The following is an 18,521-nucleotide window of genomic DNA, read 5'->3' as shown; positions in this document are numbered from 1 at the left end:
TCAGTGTGTTACCTCAACAAAATGCAGAAAGGCAGACTGGAGCACACTATGAAAAGTTAGATGAAAAAACAAAGGGCTAGATGGTAATATATACAAAAGTAGGAGAAATTTCACATGGCAACTCATGAAAAAATTCCCAAATGAGTGATATCAATAGTGAGTACTATGAGTTCAAACTTGCCAGGATCTTTCAGCTAACAAGAGCAATTATGAAAAGATGAAGTTTCTGATAATAAAATGAGAATAACATAGGTCCTGTGTCAGGTTGGGGGTAATGTCTGAAGGCTTTTCCAAACTAGAATAAACAGGTTCAGACTTAGAATTTAGATGCCAGGGAATTCGTTGATTTGAAAAAGACTTGGAAAGAATTTTCTAGTCTAGAAATCATTTTTTTCTATATTAATATTTCAATTTTATCCTCCTGGGTCACAAATAAACAGAGGGAGCTGAAGGAATTGTAGGGGATCTTGAAGGATAAAGTCAACTTTTCATTCACTTTATTGGATGTTTATTGAACACCTACTATGTGCCAGGCACCTAGAGAGCAAGGTGCCATGTATGTACACACATAGACTATGACCTGATTGTGCAGTACACGATCTATACAACTGTTTGTGATAACCCTGCAATAAAGATACAGCAGTGAACAGGTTCCTGCTTTTGTGGAGTTTACAGTTGAGGGAAGAGTGGGGAAGCTAACAATAAATATGTCAAAAGTAAGGGCATTTCAGACAGTGATAATTGTTTTGAAGAAAGTAAAATAGGGTAATGAGATAGAGAGTGATGAGAGCAATATCACAAGAAAAGCCTCTTTAAAGAGGTAACATTTGAGTCAAAACCTGAATGACAAGGAGTCAACCATACAAAGATTTGAGAGATGACTATTCCAGGTAGAGGAAAAAGGAAGGGCAAAGTTTCTGGATGGGAATGATTCTGCCATTTATTCCAGTATGTCAGTGACATAGTGAATGAGGGGTGGACAGCAAGGCTGTAGCAGTAGGCAGGGACTAAATTATGTAACTATGGTAAGTGGTCTAGATTTTGTTTTAAAAGAAATATTAAATCTTTAATAATGTATGATAAGAAAGAGTCAGGTGCTCCATGTTGGGGTGAAGATTTTGGTGAACAAAAATTCTAGCAGAAGGATGGATATAATAGTTTTGGGGGTTTTGTTTTGTTTTGATTTTTGGCGTTGAGCCAGCCTGGCTAGAGATCTTGGAACCAAGAACAAGCTATGGACCAACTGTTATTCCCAGGTCACCCCATGAAAGCCTCAGGTTTGGTTACATTGACTAGTGATGTAGTAGTCTAAAAGATTGGTGACAAAGGTATCCATACAACAAAGAGATAATACTACACACCCATTAGAATAGTCAACATTCAGAACATTAATAAAGTCAAGTCCTGGCAAGATGTGGAGCAATAGGAACTCTCATTCATTGCTCTGGATCTATGACTCTGTTTCTATATTGTTATGTTTGTTCATTTGTTTTGTCTTTTGATTCCACATATAAGTGAAGCTGTACAGTATTTGTCTTTCTCTGTCTGACTTATTTCACTTAGCATAATACTTTCTAGGTCCACCTGTGTTGTTGTAAATGGCAAACTTTCATTCTTTCTCATGGCTGAATATTATTCCATTGTAAACGAATATACCACACTTCTTCATTTATTCAACAAATGAGAGTTCATTCAATGGGAATGATAAATGGTACAGCCACTTTGCAAGACAGTTTGGTGGTTGCTTACAAAACTAAACATACACTTATATGATCCAGCAATCACGCTCCTTGGTATTTACCCAAAGGAGTTGAAAATTTATGTCCACACAAAAACTCGCACATGGAGTTTAGAAAAGATTTATTCATAATGGCCAACACTTGGAAGCAACCAAAATATCCTTCAGTAGATAAATGGATAAGTTAACTGTGGTACGTCCAAACAACAGAATATTACTCAGCACTAAAAATAAAGGAGCTCTCAAACCCTGAGAAGACACAGAGGAAACTTAAATACATATTGCTAAGTGAAAGAAGTCAGCCTGAAAAGGCTATACACTGTATGATCCCAACTATATGACATTCTGGGAAAGGTAAAACTATAAAGACAGTAAAAGGATCAGTGGCTGGCAAAGGTTGGTGGGGAAGGAAGGAATGAATAGGCAGAGCACAGAGGATCTGGGGGGCAGTGAAACTACTCTGTATGATACTATAGTGGTGGATGCATGCCATTATAAATTTGTCCAATCCACAGAATGTACAACATCAAGAGTGAACCCTAATATAAACTATGGAAGTTGGAGGATTATGATGTGTCAATGTAGGCACATCATTTGTAACAAATGTACCCCTCTGGTGTGGGATGTTGATAATGAGGGAGGCTATGGAAGTGTGCAGGCAGGGTGTATATGGGAAATTTCTGTACCTTCTGTTCCATATTGCTGTGAATCTAAAACTGCTCTAAAAAATAAAGCCTATCAAATACTAATAAATATATCTTATACTTCAGTGTTTATATTTCTTTTAATTTTGCTTTAAATTTTTTTTTTTTAATTTTATAAACCTTTCTTATTATCTCAGCTCTTCTATCATTCTAGTAACCATAATCAGGTATACTTTTCACTAGCGTTCTCTATTTCTCTAACTTCCCTTTCTGTGTGTGAAGAACTAAAGTGGCCCTCCAGCTTTGCCACAGGGCAAAGCCTCCTTCCATACTTCATCAGGAAGTGTAGAAGAGTGTGGACTGCATGCTTGCCAGCAGGGTGACTCTGGGGTTCTGACTTTTGGACTAACAGAAATACAATATGAGATACATATGTTACTTTAAATTTTTCTAGTAGACACACTAAAAAAGTAAAAAAACTAAAACAAAAAACTCAAAACCCCAAAACAGGTGCAATGAGTTTTAACTATATTTTATTTAACCCAATATACCTAAAATATTCAATACTATCATTTCAACAAGTAATTAAAATAAAAAAATTATTAATGAGACATTTTACATTCTCTTTCATAACACCTTCTAACTCCAGTGTATGTTTTAGGTTTATAGCCCATTTCAATTCAGACCAGACACATTTAAATGCTCACTAGCCACATGTGGCTAGAGGCTACCATGTTGGATAGGGCAGTTCTAGATCTTACTTCCATTGACTTTTGAGGCTTGGTGATTCCAATCTACTTTGTCCTGTGGTGACTGGGCCTCTTGTCTTGGCTCTGACGTGACTTCCTGTTTCTAGATTTCTGTTCACCTTGAACCTTAAACTCCTGAATTGCTGATACCAGAAATGGCTCCTTCACCTGACTCTCTTACTACCTGCTCCCTGGGACTAACATTGCCCTGCTGCTACCTACCAGATGCAACATAAGTAATTACCTAGACTTTTCTGCATTAGAAGAGAGTTCTATTTTATAGAAGTATCATTGAATGGAAAATCATGCTGAATTCTCTGTGGCTCACTTAAATTAATCTGTGGGGAGATTAACTACTTAGAACATAAAACTATTATCTGGTTATCACATCCACCTGTGGCTGCTTACTGCTTGCTGGCATTGCAGACAGAGGAAAACCATTTTTGAATATCAGAAGCTGAATATTACCTTGGTCTTTCTCTTTGAATTTTTTCTGTGAAAATTCCTAATCTTTACCTCAGGCCAATGGATGATTCAAACTTTCAGGTAAATTAGGGCCAATGTCATGTGCTCAGAGAGGCAGAAAAAAACAAAAACAAAAACAACATAATAATTTCCAAAATATACCTAACTCGACCCTTCCCGGTTAAGTTGGAAATCTCAATAGTCTTCTACTCTGCTATTTTACCTTTGAAGGCAAAACCCTGTGGTTGCAACTGTATGCTCATAGGTGAAATTCAACCCTGAAAATGTGTTTTGTTGGCACACACAGTGTTTAAAATTCTTTTGAGCCACTGTTTAGAAATGAGGAGCTTTCACATAAACATTCAGTTTTCTAGCTTCCCTTAAAAATTTTGAAGACTCATCCACATTGAGCCATCTTCTCGCATGGTGCCTTTTGGCTGGGCTAGATTTGAGAGGCTCTATGCTCTTTCTATTTTGATATGGTCAATTACCTCTGGCTCATTTCTTCTATATAATAGATAGATTTGTCCTCATCTGAGCCCTTGAGTTGGCAACCTCCATAACTCATCACATCTGTCTGCCCTTTGTCTTCCACTATTCTCTAGGGTCCAGGCTGTCTTCTGTTTTTTTTAAAAAAGTTAATTAATTAATTTATGGCTGCGCTGGGTCTTCGTTGCTGTGCGCAGGCTTTCTCTAGTTGCAGCAAGCTGGGGCTACTCTTCGTTGCAGTGCTCGGGCTTCTCATTATGGGGGCTTCTCTTGTTGTGGAGCTCAGGCGCTAGGCGCACGGGCTTCAGTAGTTGTGGCACACGGGCTCAGTAGTTGTGGCTCGCAGGCTCTAGAGCGCAGGCTCAGTAGTTGTGGCACACGGGCTTGGTTGCTCCACAGCATGTGAGATCTTCCCAGACCAGGGATCAAACCCATGTCCCCTGCATTGGCAGGTGGATTCTTTTTTTTTTTTTTTACATCTTTATTGGAGTATAATTGCTTTACAATGGTGTGTTAGTTTCTGCTTTATAACAAAGTGAATCACTTATACGTATACATATGTTCCCATATCTCTTCCCTCTTGCGTCTCCCTCCCTCCCACCCCTCCAGGCGATCACAAAGCACCGAGCTGATCTCCCTGTGCTATGCGGCTGCTTACCACTGGCGATCTACCTTACATTTGGTAGTGTATATATGTCCGTGCCTCTCTCTCGCTTTGTCACAGCTTACCCTTCCCCCTCCCCATATCCTTAAGTCCATTCACTAGTAGGTCTGTGTCTTTATTCCTGTCTTACCCCTAGGTTCTTCATTACATTTTTTTTTCTTAAATTCCATATACATGTGTTAGTATATGGTATTTGTCTTTCTCTTCTGACTTACTTCACTCTGTATGACTGACTCTAGGTCTATCCACCTCATTACAAATAGCTTAATTTCGTTTCTTTTTATGGCTGAGTAATATTCCATTGTATATATGTGCCACATCTTCTTTATCCATTCATCTGATGATGGACACTTAGGTTGTTTCCATCTCCGGGCTATTGTAAAAAGAGCTGCAATGAATATTTTGGTACATGACTCTTTTTGAATTATGGTTTTCTCAGGGTATATGCCCAGTAGTGGGATTGCTGGGTCATATGGTAGTTCTATTTGTAGTTTTTCAAGGAACCTCCATACTGTTCTCCACAGTGGCTGTATCAATTTACATTCCCACCAGCAGTGCAAGAGGGTTCCCTTTTCTCCACACCCTCTCCAGCATTTATTGTTTGTAGATATTTTGATGATGGCCATTCTGACTGGTGTGAGATGATATCTCATTGTAGTTTTGATTCGCATTTCTCTAATGATTAATGATGTTGAGCATTCTTTCATGTGTTTGTTGGCAGTCTGTATATCTTCTTTGGAGAAATGTCTATTTAGGTCTTCTGCCCATTTTTGGATTGGGTTGTTTGGTTTTTGTTATTGAGCTGCATGAGCTGCTTATAAATTTTAGAAATTAATCCTTTGTCAATTGCTTCATTTGCAAATATTTTCTCCCATTCTGAGGGTTGTCTTTTGGTCTTGTTTATGGTTTTCTTTGCTGTGCAAAAGCTTTGAAGTTTCATTAGGTCCCATTTGTTTATATTTCTTTTTATTTCCATTTCTTTAGGAGGTGGGTCAAAAAGGATCTTGCTGTGATTTATGTCATAGAGTGTTCTGCCTATGTTTTCCTCTAAGAGTTTGATAGTTTCTGGCCTTACATTTAGGTCTTTAATCCATTTTGAGCTTATTTTTGTGTACGGCATTAGGGAGTGATCTAATCTCATACATTTACATGTACCTGTCCAGTTTTCCCAGCACCACTTATTGAAGAGGCTATCCTTTCTCCACTGTACATTCCTGCCTCCTTTATCAAAGATAAGGTGACCATATGTGCGTGGATTTATCTCTGGGCTTTCTATCCTGTTCCACTGATCTTTCTGTTTTTGTGCCAGTACCATACTGTCTTGATTACTGTAGCTTTGTAGTATAGTCTGAAGTCAGGGAGCCTGATTCCTCCAGCTCTGTTTTTCGTTCTCAAGATTGCTTTGGCTATTTGGGGTCTTTTGTGTTTCCATACAAATTGTGAAAGTTTTTGTTCTAGTTCTGTGAAAAATGCCATTGGTAGTTTGATAGGGATTGCACTGAAGTCTATTTTGTCTGATATGAGAATTGCTACTCCAGCTTTCTTTTGGTTTCCATTTGCATGAAATATCTTATTCCATCACCTCACTTTCAGTCTGTATGTGTCTCTAGGTCTGAAGTGGGTCTCTTGTAGACAGCAAATATATGAGTCTTGTTTTTGTATCCATTCAGCCAATCTGTGTCTTTTGGTGGGAGCATTTAGTCCATTTACATTTAAGGTAATTATCGATATGTATGTTCCTATTCCCATTTTCTTAATTGTTTTGGGTTTGTTATCGTAGGTCTTTTCCTTCTCTTGTGTTTCTTGCCTAGAGAAGTTCCTTTAGCATTTGTTGTAAAGCTGGTTTGGTGGTGCTGGACCCTCTCAGCTTTTGCTTGTCTGTAAAGGTTTTAATTTTTCCATCAAATCTGAATGAGATCCTTGCTGGGTAGAGTAGTCTTGGTTGCAGGTTTTTCTCCTTCATCACTTTAAATATGTCCTGTCAGTCCCTTCTGGCTTGCAGAGTTTCCGCTGAGAGATCAGCTGTTAACCTTATAGGGATTTCCTTGTGTGTTATTTGTTGTTTTTCCCTTGCTGCTTTTAATATGTTTTCTTTGTATTTAATTTTTGACAGTTTGATTAATATGTGTCTTGGCGTATTTCTCCTTGGATTTATCCTGTATGGGACTCTCTGTGGTTCCTGGACTTGAATAACTATTTCTTTTCCCATATTAGGGAAGTTTTCAACTATAATCTCCTCAAATATTTTCTCAGTCCCTTTCTTTTTCTCTTCTTCTGGAACCCCTATAATTCGAATGTTGGTGCATTTGATGTTGTCCCAGAGGTCTCTGAGACTGTCCTCAGTTCTTTTCATTCTTTTTTCTTTATTCTGCTCTGCAGTAGTTATTTCCACTATTTTATCTTCCAGGTCATTTATCCATTCTTCTGCCTCAGTTATTCTGCTATTGATCCCATCTAGAGTATTTTTAATTTAATTTATTGTGTTGTTCATCGTTGTTTGTTTCATCTTTAGTTCTTCTAGGTCCTTGTTAAATGTTTCTTGCATTTTGTCTATTCTATTTCCAAGATTTTGGATCATCTTTACTATCATTACTCTGAATTCTTTTTCAGGTAGACTGCCTATTTCCTCTTCATTTGTTATGTCTGGTGGGTTTTTATCTTGCTCCTTCATCTGCAGTGTGTTTTTCTGTCTTCCCATTTTGCTTATCTTACTGTGTTTGGGGTCTCCGTTTTGCAGGCTGCAGGTTCGTAGTTCCCGTTGTTTTTGGTGTCTGTCCCCAGTGGCTAAGGTTGGTTCAGTGTGTTGTGTAAGCTTCCTGGTGGAGGGGACTGGTGCCTGTGTTCTGGTGGATGAGGCTGGATCTTGTCTTTCTGGTGGGCAGGTCCACGTCTGGTGGTGTGTTTTGGGGTGTCTGTGGATTTATTATGATTTTAGGCAGCCTCTCTGCTAATGGGTGGGGTTGTGTTCCTGTCTTGCTAGTTGTTTGGCATAGGATGTCCAGCACTGTAGCTTGCTGGTCGTTGAGTGAAGCTGGGTGCTGGTGTCGAGATGGAGATGTCTGTGAGATTTTCACCATTTGATATTATGTGGAGCTGGGAGGTCTCTTGTGGACCAGTGTCCTGAAGTTGGCTCTCCCACCTCAGAGGCACAGCACTGACTCCTGGCTGCTGCACCAAGAGCCTTTCATTCACACAGCTCAGAATAAAAGGGAGAAAAAGTAGAAAGAAAGAATTAGTAGAAGTAGAAAGAGAGAGAGAAAGAAAGAAAGAAAGAAAGGAGGGAGGGAGGGAGGAAGAAAGGAAGGAGGGAAGGAAGGAAAAAAAGAAAGGAGATAAAGTAAGATAAAATATAATAAAGTTATTAAAATAAAAAAATAATTATTAAGAGAAAAAAATAAAAAAAGCAAAAATAAAATGGATGGATAAAACCCTAGGACAAATGGTGGAAGCAAAGCTATACAGACAAAATCTCACACAGAAGCATACACATACACACTCACAAAAAGAGGAAAAGGGGAAAAAAATCATAAATCTTGCTCTCAAAGTCCACCTCCTCAATTTGGGATGATTCGTTGTCTAAAGGAGGGAAGGAAGGAAAGAATGGAAGAAGATAAAGTAAAAATAAAGTTATTAAAATAAAAAATAATTATTAAGAAAAAAATTAAAAAAAAAGGACAGATAGAACCCTAGGACAGATGGTGGAAGCAAAGCTATACAGACAAAATCTCACACAGAAGCATACACATACACACTCACAAAAAGAGGAAAAGGGGAAAAAATAATAAATCTTGCTCTCAAAGTCCACCTCCTTAATTGGGGATGATTGGTTGTCTGTTCATGTATTCCACAGATGCAGAGTACATCAAGTTGATTGTGGAGATTTAATCCGCTGCTTCTGAGGCTGCTGGGAGAGATTTCCCTTTCTCTTCTTTGTTCTCACAGCTCCCAGGGGCTCAGCTTTGGATTTGGCCCCGCCTCTGCGTGTAGGTTGCTGGAGGGCGTCTGTTCTTCGCTCAGACAGGATGGGGTTAAAGGAGCCGCTGATTCGGGGGCTCTGGCTCACTCAGGCCGGGGGCGGGGGGGAGGGCGGGGCACGGAGGGCGGGGGGGGGGGTGAGGGCGGGGCACGGAGGGCGGGGCGAGCCTGCGGCGGCAGAGGCCGGCATGACGTTGCACCAGCCTGAGGCGCGCCGTGCGTTCTCCCGTGGGAAGTTGTCCCTGAATCCCGGGACCCTGGCAGTGGCGGGCTGCACAGGCTCCCCGGAAAGGGGGTGTGGATAGTGACCTGTGCTCGCACACAGGCTTCTTGGTGGTGGCAACAGCAGCCTTAGCGTCTCATGCCCGTCTCTGGGGTCTGCGCTTTTAGCCGCGGCTCGCGCCCGTCTCTGGAGCTCCTTTAAGCAGCGCTCTTAATCCCCTCTCCTCGCGCACCAGGAAATAAAGAGGTAAGAAAAAGTCTCTTGCCTCTTCGGCAGGTCCAGACTTTTCCCTGCACTCCCTCCCGGCTGGCCGTGGCGCACTAACCACCTGCAGGCTGTGTTCACGCCACCAACCCCAGTCCTCTCCCGGCGCTCCGACCGAAGCCGAGCCTCAACTCCCAGCCCCGCCCGCCCCAGCGGGTGAGCAGACAAGCCTCTCGGGCTGGTGAGTGCCGGTCGGCCCTGATGCTCTGTGCAGGAATCTGTCCGCTTTGCCCTCCGCACCCCTGTGGCTGCGCTCTCCTTCGCGGCTCCAAAGCTTTCCCCCTCCGCCACTCGCAGTCTCCGCCCGAGAAGGGGCTTCCTCCTGTGTGGAAACATTTCCTCCTTCACAGCTCCCTCCCACTGGTGCAGGTCCCGTCCCTATCCTTTTGTCTCTGTTTATTCTTTTTTCTTTTGCCCTACCCAGGTACGTGGGGGGTTTCTTGCCTTTTGGGAGGTCTGAGGTCCTCTGCCAGCCTTCAGTAGGTGTTCTGTAGGAGTTGTTACATGTGTAGATGTATTTCTGGTGTATCTGTGGGGAGGAAGGTGACCTCCACGTCTTACTCTTCCGCCATCTTCCCGGAAGCCTGGCAGGTGGATTCTTAACCACTACGCCACCAGGGAAGTCCCTATCTTCCGTTTTTGAGAGGCCTTCTTTTTAGCTCCTGAGTCTTCTGAAGATCCAGAGGGTGCAGAACAATGGAGATAAACTGGTGAAGTTATTCGGGTATCTACGTCTCAGGTGCAACTCAACCAAATTCCTTGATTGCCATGTGTTTTAGGGGACTTTTTGGCCAATGATCTGGGGAAATTCCTTTTCCTTGCTAGATCCCTGGAAATAATTGGTCATTTTGTAAGCTAGTGAGTGAAAGTTTCAGATGTCAGTCATAATTATTTTTAAGCAAAGTCTCTTTATTGTCTGCTCAATGTAATATTAATGAATATGCAATATTACTCATACTAGTTACTCAACCCTCTGGTGATGAAGTCTCTTTTCTTAAGGGTTGAACTATTTTAAAACGCCAGAAATTAGAGATCCCCTGCTCTCTATCCCACCCCGACCACTTATCTTAGGGGAGGCATAAAGAAAAGAGATTTGTCTAGGTACAAAGCCATATCCACAAACTGGTTGTTGCTTCCTTCCTAACAATCGTTGATTAATAGTTTTACTTTCTCATGTGGAGCACTGAAAGGCAGTTTCTATCAGAGGTGACCCAATGTAAGTTAAAAGAAAAATTAGTGTTCCATGAACTATGTTATTTCCTTGTTATCATTTATATAAATAACTTCATCAGAAGGGGGAAGACTTACTGTGCTGTACTTTCCGGATGAAAGTTTAGAAGTTCGTATGTTCACGGGCAAGGAACTTGGCAAATGGCCAAGAAAACCCCCAGCTGGCCCACTTCAGGATTATTTAAGGATCTCAGGCATCGCATCTCAAAGTCTCCTTTACCTCTAACCTAACTCTATTCAAAATAAGTCACCTTAAGCCTGTGGTTCTCAACCTTTAATGGGGGAACTTGTTAATATACATATTCCTGGGTCCCACCTTTAAAGACTTCAGTTTCACCAGTTCTAGGATGGGACTGAGTACTCTGTTTTAACGAGCCCTGCAGGTGCTGCTGGTGCAGATGATCTGTGTATACACGTTGAAAAATCACTGCATACGGGAATCCAGCATCTTATTTTAAGATCATACTAAGGTTATAACTATCTAATATTCCTTTCTGAAAACACATTCTAATGTTGGTGGTGGGGTTTGGGAGGAGACTGAATACTTTAAAACTTGGCGTATCACAATGGTAGGGGAAGGGTACTTACAATGGGGACTTTGCATGTACTTAATTCTTTATAATTTCATAAAGCTTCCTTTCAAGTAACAAAATCTTGCTAGAAACAAGAATAGGCGCACAGCATAAGAGAGGAAAAAGAATGGGAGATGAAAACATTTCTCCTCAAAGGGGGTGTCATTAAAAGGCTTTAGATAATGCTTGAAGTTAGGAGGAACAGGCAAGGTGTCATCTTTTAATTTTCAAAAAATCAGTTAAGAAGATTTCTGCTGCAAGTAACAGATTACCCAGCCATTAAATCTATAATCCATAATCCATAAAAACATTCAATTATCTCAGAAAACAAGGAACCTGCCAATAGGGTGTTCCAGATGTGGAACTCAATGATCCAGGCTTACTCCTCTCTGTCATCCTCAGAATGTTGGCCTATTATTCCAGACTTATCACCTCATGGTCGCAAGATGGCTTCATCTTCAAACTTTCAAGGAAGAAAAATAGGTTCATCTTTCTTTGAGCAAAATTCTTCCCCAAAGTGCACCCAACAGATTTCCCCTCATCTCATTGTTCAGAACTAGCCAGAACTGACTCATACCAAACGTTAACAAAGGAGAATGAGTTTACACTCTTGGCTTATGCCAATTATGGTCCATGTCCTGGCCTGGAAGGAGAGTCCACCTTCTATGAAAATGCTGCTGCTGGAAAAAACTCAAGGTCTCTTATATTGATATATAAACTATAAAGAATTGGTGAAATAACAAGAGATAGGCAACTAATCATATCTGCCTTGATTTTTAATTAGCCTTAGGATTTTAGTGGTTGCAGAATCCTAGGAATGCATTGAGAATGGGTTGGTAGAGTGGGAGGGAGAGATTATGGTCAGAATTGCTTCTGAGGATGGTGAGAGGGTGGAGTTGGGATGGGAGTGGGAGAAACAGTTGGCTTTCTTTTTTGATATTTTGATCAGTCACGCCTTGGTTGAGGACGCCTTGGTAAGAACTAGAAGTGTTTGTAAAGCTTGTATTGTCATAAAGAATAATAAAATAAAAGTGACAGCAAACTTGTAGCTGTTCTGTAAGCTAATAATCTTTGGTTATGTTCAAACCCTATCTGTAAGATTGCTTATTGCAATAATTTAGTATCTTACCACCTTCTACTTGAATATAAAACAAAGTATTGTTTCAGCTTCTTACAACTCCCATGAAAGACTGTGGTAAATAGAACTGTGTAGTGTTTGCTTTTATCTTCAGCTCTTGAGATCTCACGGGGCATTTAGACATGTTGGAGAAAAAATGTCAGCCATATATGTAATGCATTTGTTTATTTTATGCTTTGCCTTGTTCCGAAAATACTTGAAGTGGCTTAAAAGAATGTACCTAATACGGATAATAATAAGTAGAAATGTCAGCCTATCACCAAAGTAGGAGAAGGTTACTATTTTTAAATTATATATAATGTAAAATGATAAAAAATGCATTTAATCTTTAAAAAATGAATTTAGTCTAACTAATGTTAGACTTTCAAGGATATTATTTCAAAATTAAAATGTAAATTGTAATTGGGAAGTCTGCTTTCAACTTTGTTCTCATTAGAGTTGTTTTAAACAAAGGACTTTATTTCTTTTGTAACAATTTTAGAATAATAAACATGAACATTAATATTCGTGTCAATACACTTAATGGTTATTGGAATTTTTACTTCATAAAAATTTAATTTCTATTTCAGAAATAGTATATTTAATAACTGTTGACATTTAAAATACTTAAAGTCTCTATTGATATGAACAATATTGAAAAAATAGGTATTGGTTTATCTGACATTGTAATATCTTAATAGATATATTTTAACATTTTACGAGGAAGTTAAATTTCACTTAAGTAAACTGGAAATTACTGTTGCATCAAAGTGGTGCAATGCAATACGCTTTAACTTTAATAACTGTTTTAACAATATCTTGAAATATATTGAAACAATATTCTTGAAATATGAAAGAAACAGACAACAGTGTGTAATATAGTCATTTTAAGCTAAAACCTTGCCTTTGGAAAATAAATCCGGGAAAATGGCCCAATAATAGGGATTCTCTTGAAATTTCTTTCAATTAAACAGCAGTAAAGATTTTAATCTCATTTCCCTCAGGAATGGAAAACATGCCATCTGTGTTAATGGTTTTAAAATTTTAACGTTAAGCATTTTGAAATGGTTAGACTATCAAATTCTTAATACTGGACTTTAGAATGAAAAACAAGTTAAATCTAAATTGCAGTGTTTTAATGTGTGTATGTGTATGAGTCTGTGTGTATGTGTGTGTGTGTGTGTGTGTGAGAGAGAGAGAGAGAGAGAGAGAGAGAGAGAGATCTGAGAAACTTTTCATAATCATTTGAAATATGATTTTGAAGAACTGAATTAATTGAAATAACCATTTGATTAATTCTCACTTATTCAAGAGCTTTTAAAATTATTTAGGCTAATGACTGACAAAACCAAAGCACATAAATCAAATAGCATAAAAAGTTAACCTATGGAGGTTGAGTTAAAAGAAGAACATTCTAATAAAGTGTGGGCAAATGGTTAGATTAAGCACTGACTCTTGAGAGTTAAATGTTAATGAGAAATGCACTAAAGTGTCTATATACTTTTTTCTTCAAAATTTACTGTGCATGATATTTATCATTTCACTTAGTAATGCTATTGAAATATAACTATTTTATAAGAAGTTATATTTTGGAAAAGGGTAAAAAGGGATTGGAAAATTCACTATCTAACATGGTTTTGGGTAAATATACCTAGGGTAAAAATATCATGTGACTGACACATAGTAGGCGCTCAATAAATACTTATTGGAAATGAATGAATATGATGGGTTAATTGGGGCAGCAGAGCTATATGCAGATTCAGTTCTTCTTATTTATGAATAAACTCCTTGAACATTATTAATGATAGTAATATCACTATTACCATAGGGCAGCCACTTTATTACAGTTATTTGACAATGCCATACTTTAAGGAAATGAAGAGAAACACTTGGGAAACAGAAAGAGATACTATATAATTGTTGAAGAGGGATTTGCCCAGAATGTCAGAAGTAGTAGTTTTTATTCTTCTATCTAATAATGTTTGGCATGGTTGAATCATGTGTATTCAAAGGCTAGTAATACTAAAAGTATTGTAATCATGTTAATCTTATTTCAAAGTTCATCTGGTATATATGTGATGATAGTCATAATTGTACTATGCTACCTGATCTTTAGGCAACAGTAGTGACATAGGGATCACAAAAATGGATATATGAATTATTATCCATCTTACAAGATTGGGCTAGGGTTAGCAGAGGTGGATCAAGGGAATGGGAGGTGGTGGAGAGGAAGGAGGGTGGGGCAGTGACGGGAGACTGAATGCTTCAGGAAGTTACTTAATATCTAACTTTCTCAAGAAAAGGAACTGGGAAGTCACAAAACTTCCCCTCCTCCTCACCTAGGGTGGTGTTTACTTAAAGGAGAAATCTGTTTGATAAATTTAAACGTTCAGCTGCTCTCAAATTTCCAATTCCAAGAGGGAGAGAGAAGGAAATCCCATGGGTGTTAAGGACCGAGGAGTAGCTTTGGGAAATGCACTGAAATATCTGCAGGTGTAAACATGCTAACACCTCTGAGAGATCGAAAAGGAAGTTTTCATTCATTCATGTTTCATTCATTCCTTCAGTGAGCATTTATTGAGCACCTAGTATTTTCTCCAAGCCACTGTATAGATATAATGCAATTCCAAGGAATCTAATCTCTGTTGTCAGAGGCCAAGAGGGCACTCTTTGTGTTTGCCGTAAGACTGTCCCTTCCTAGATGTCTTCGCTTTCATCTGTACGGAAAGGAGGAAGCCCTAAAAACATTACTTCCTAATCACAGCTTTGCCACCAATATCTGCTGTGAACCCACAAAAATTAATTTCATATTAAAACTGCAAGTAGTCCCAGACTCCCCTTCCTAATCATTTCCTACTTGAATTCATACACTGCTCACACCCTCTATTTAATTCCTTTCTCCCACTTCTCCCTAACTTCTGAAACCTCTAACACTATGTCCCTTGGAACTTATGGATCCATCATCAACAAATTGTTCTATATCCTCAACCTTCTCTGAAGGTTCCCCTCACTTCCTTGCTCTAATCGAAACCTGACTCCCTCCTGAGTCTACTTCTACACTATCAAGTGATAAGATGTTTTTTCTCCCATAGGATTGGGGTTAGGGTGGGGGGAGTATGTGGTCTATTCTTTATCACCACTTTCAGAGCATTCTCACTCTCCCTCTTCCCTAAAAAATACTCAGATGTGAGTCTCATGTCATCAGACTATCCCTACTACCTCCCTTATTACTTCTGTCTTCTGGCCCCCGGGTCACAGTTAATCATTTCTTAGTTTTATCTCCTGACCCACTGTACACTACTCCTATCTTAATTCTTGGTAATGCCAATAAACATGTGGGTGATCCTTCCAACACTCTGGTCACTTAGTTCCTTCACATCTCTCTTCTAATAATCTTGACCCTACCTTAGCTCCTCATCCCATAATTATAACCTAGACTTTCTCGTTACCAATAATTGCAATGGCTTCATAATCTCAATTTGCTGCATGCTATTCTCTGACAACCTCTTTTCTTTTTGGTACGCTGGCCTCTCACTGCTGTGGCCTCTCCCGTTGCGGAGCACAGGCTCCAGACGCACAGGCCCAGCGGCCATGGCCCACAGGCCCAGCCACTCCGCGGCCTGTGGGATCCTCCCGGACCGGGGCACGAACCCGCGTCCCCTGCATTGGCAGGCGGACTCCCAACCACTGCGCCACCAGGGAAGCCCTGACAACCTCTTTTCTAACTCATTTCTCTGTAGAGTAACTTTAACAAGCTTTGGATCTAACCAGAACCTCAGTCCATTGATCCTATATAATCACTATGTAAATCACTATATAAGCACTATAATCACTTACTTTCATTCATCCTCAAATCCCTTGCCCTTCTCTCTTACCTCATCACTGCCATAGCAAAACCACAACCCTGATTAATCTAGCCATTGCTGCTGAGTGCCTGCAACCCCACAACTGAACAGAGCTAGGAAACAACACACAACTGTGCTTTTGGTCTCAATGGAAATTCATGATCATTAACCTCATTGGGCCCTTAATGATTTTTGAGAATCGTCCTGTGTTCTCCTAGTCCATTCACTTTACCACTCTCTTAGGTGACAAATTCATACCTTCTCTTTTCTCCTCAAACCTCCAACATCTCTTTTCATATCTTCATGCAAGTGAAGTGTAATTTTTCAATGAACAAATAGCCTCCTTTTAAAGGCCAATCTCATCTTCTCTTCTATTAAAGTACATCTCCATCAACTCTTCTCTCGCCTACATTATCATTTTTTCCCTCTTCATGGTCATTCCCATTAGCATGCAAACATTCTATTTGTTCTTGCATTTTTACTTTAATGGAAACATTTATTGAGCATCTACTTGTGCTGGAGGTATGAAAAAGAAAAAGAAAAAGAATCATTGCCTGTTACCTCTACAAGTCAGAGGTAGCGCTTACCTGAGAAAGATTTTAGGATTAAAGACTGTAGATATAACGAGTTAGCTTACTTTAATATCACCTGTGAATTTCCATAATACCAGCTTCCTATTGACCAGGTAATATCTATAATAGAGGTCATTTTACTCAGAGTAGAAGATTTTTGTGAGGCTTTGCACACTTTCTGTCACTAGAGATGATAATTCAACTTAATTGTGAATTCTCATGCATAGTACCTGGCTATTTTCCTTGCAAACAACAAAGATGACTCTGCTCCTTAAATTAAGGTTAGGGTAATAATAATTGCCACAATTTATTAAATGTCAATAAATTTACTGAATGCCAGACTCTTGGCCCGAAGTTTTTGTACATCTGTTCATTTAATCCTCACTGCAATCTTGTGAGGCAAAGGGCGATCCCTTAATTCAAAGGTGGATAACTGAAAAACAAATAATTTTTTACAGGTAATAAAGATCCTCCCCATGGGTTTTATAAAATTTTTATTCTAATTGGAATAACATACAAATTCTGGTTTGAATAGTCAAAGACAAAAAAAAGCATGCACGCAGATGGTCTGAACTAAATAAATCATGTGCACTTGAGAATGAATGCTGTCTTATGAAAGAGAACACGTCAATAGCTACAGTGGACTTATTGTGTGAGTGGTTTCTGCATGACACCAGAAACCCTGGGCAATGACAGGACAATTTAGCCAACAGACAACTGGTACCATGAGGGGACATGCGGGCAGGAGGGCATGGGTGAGAAAGGAGGAGGGAACACCCAGTTATTGTTAGATAAGGTATACTTTTAAAATTAGGTGGTTTAGCTTTTTTACTCTCAACTTTATACTTTGAAAAATTTCAAACCTATAGAAAAGTTGAACGACTAGTACAATGAACAACCATATATTATTTATATACGTTCAAAAATTAACATTTTGCCGTATTTGCTTCTCTATATATATTTATATTTTTTCTCTTTTTTTGGCCGTGCAGCTTGGAGGGATCTTAGTTCCCCGACCAGGGATTGAACCCACACCCTCGGCAGTGAAAGCCAAGTCCTAACCCCTGGACCACCAGGGAATTCCCTTACTTATTTTAAAAGTTAGTTGCAGATGTCCTGATGCTTCAGCATGTATCTCTCAAGAACAAGGACATTCTACATAATAACAAGCCTTTTTATCACACTTACCAAATTTGACATGAATCCATTATTATTCTCTAATATGCAGTCTATTTCCAAATCATTCCTACTGTCCCAATGTCCTAATAATATCCAATATAAATCAGGTTTAACTCTGCTTTAGAACCTGATCATAGATCCTACATTGCATTTGGTTGTCAAGTCTCTTTAATCTCCCTTAGTCTAGAACACTCCCCCAATATTTTGGTCCTTCGTGACATTGATCTCATAGAAGAGTCCAGGCCAATTGTTTGGTAGACTGTTCCTCAGTTTCGATTAATATGATTTTTTTCTCTTCTGATAAGATTCACATAAAACATTTTTGGTGGGAGTACCACATAGATGATGTTAAGATTAATTTGAACACATTTTCTTAATAAATGTATTGCCATAAACTGTGTTTCATTTCAGTAATTTATATGCACATTAAAATTGTTTTGGCTTATAATGCAATTTTACGCAAAGCTGTTAAACATGAGATGAGGGGCTTCCCTGGTGGTCCAGTGGTTAAGACTTCGCCTTCCAATGCAGGGGGTGTGGGTTCGATCCCTGGTCAGGGAGCTAAGATCCCACATGCCTTGGGGCCAAAAAAACAAAACATAAAACAGAATATTGTAACAAATTCAATAAAGGCTTTAAAAAAAATGGTTCACATCAAAAAATCTTTTAAAAAAAATGAGATGAAATGTGGTCTGTACTAATTGTCATGAATAAGAAATCCTTTGCAGATTAGCAGATTATATATTTTCATAGAAAATTTTAAAAATTAAGAATGATGCAAGCTAAAATGTGTGG

Source organism: Lagenorhynchus albirostris, chromosome 3 (assembly GCF_949774975.1).
Source record: "Lagenorhynchus albirostris chromosome 3, mLagAlb1.1, whole genome shotgun sequence".
NCBI lineage: Eukaryota > Metazoa > Chordata > Mammalia > Artiodactyla > Delphinidae > Lagenorhynchus > Lagenorhynchus albirostris.
Note: the sequence above shows the minus strand (reverse complement) of the source record.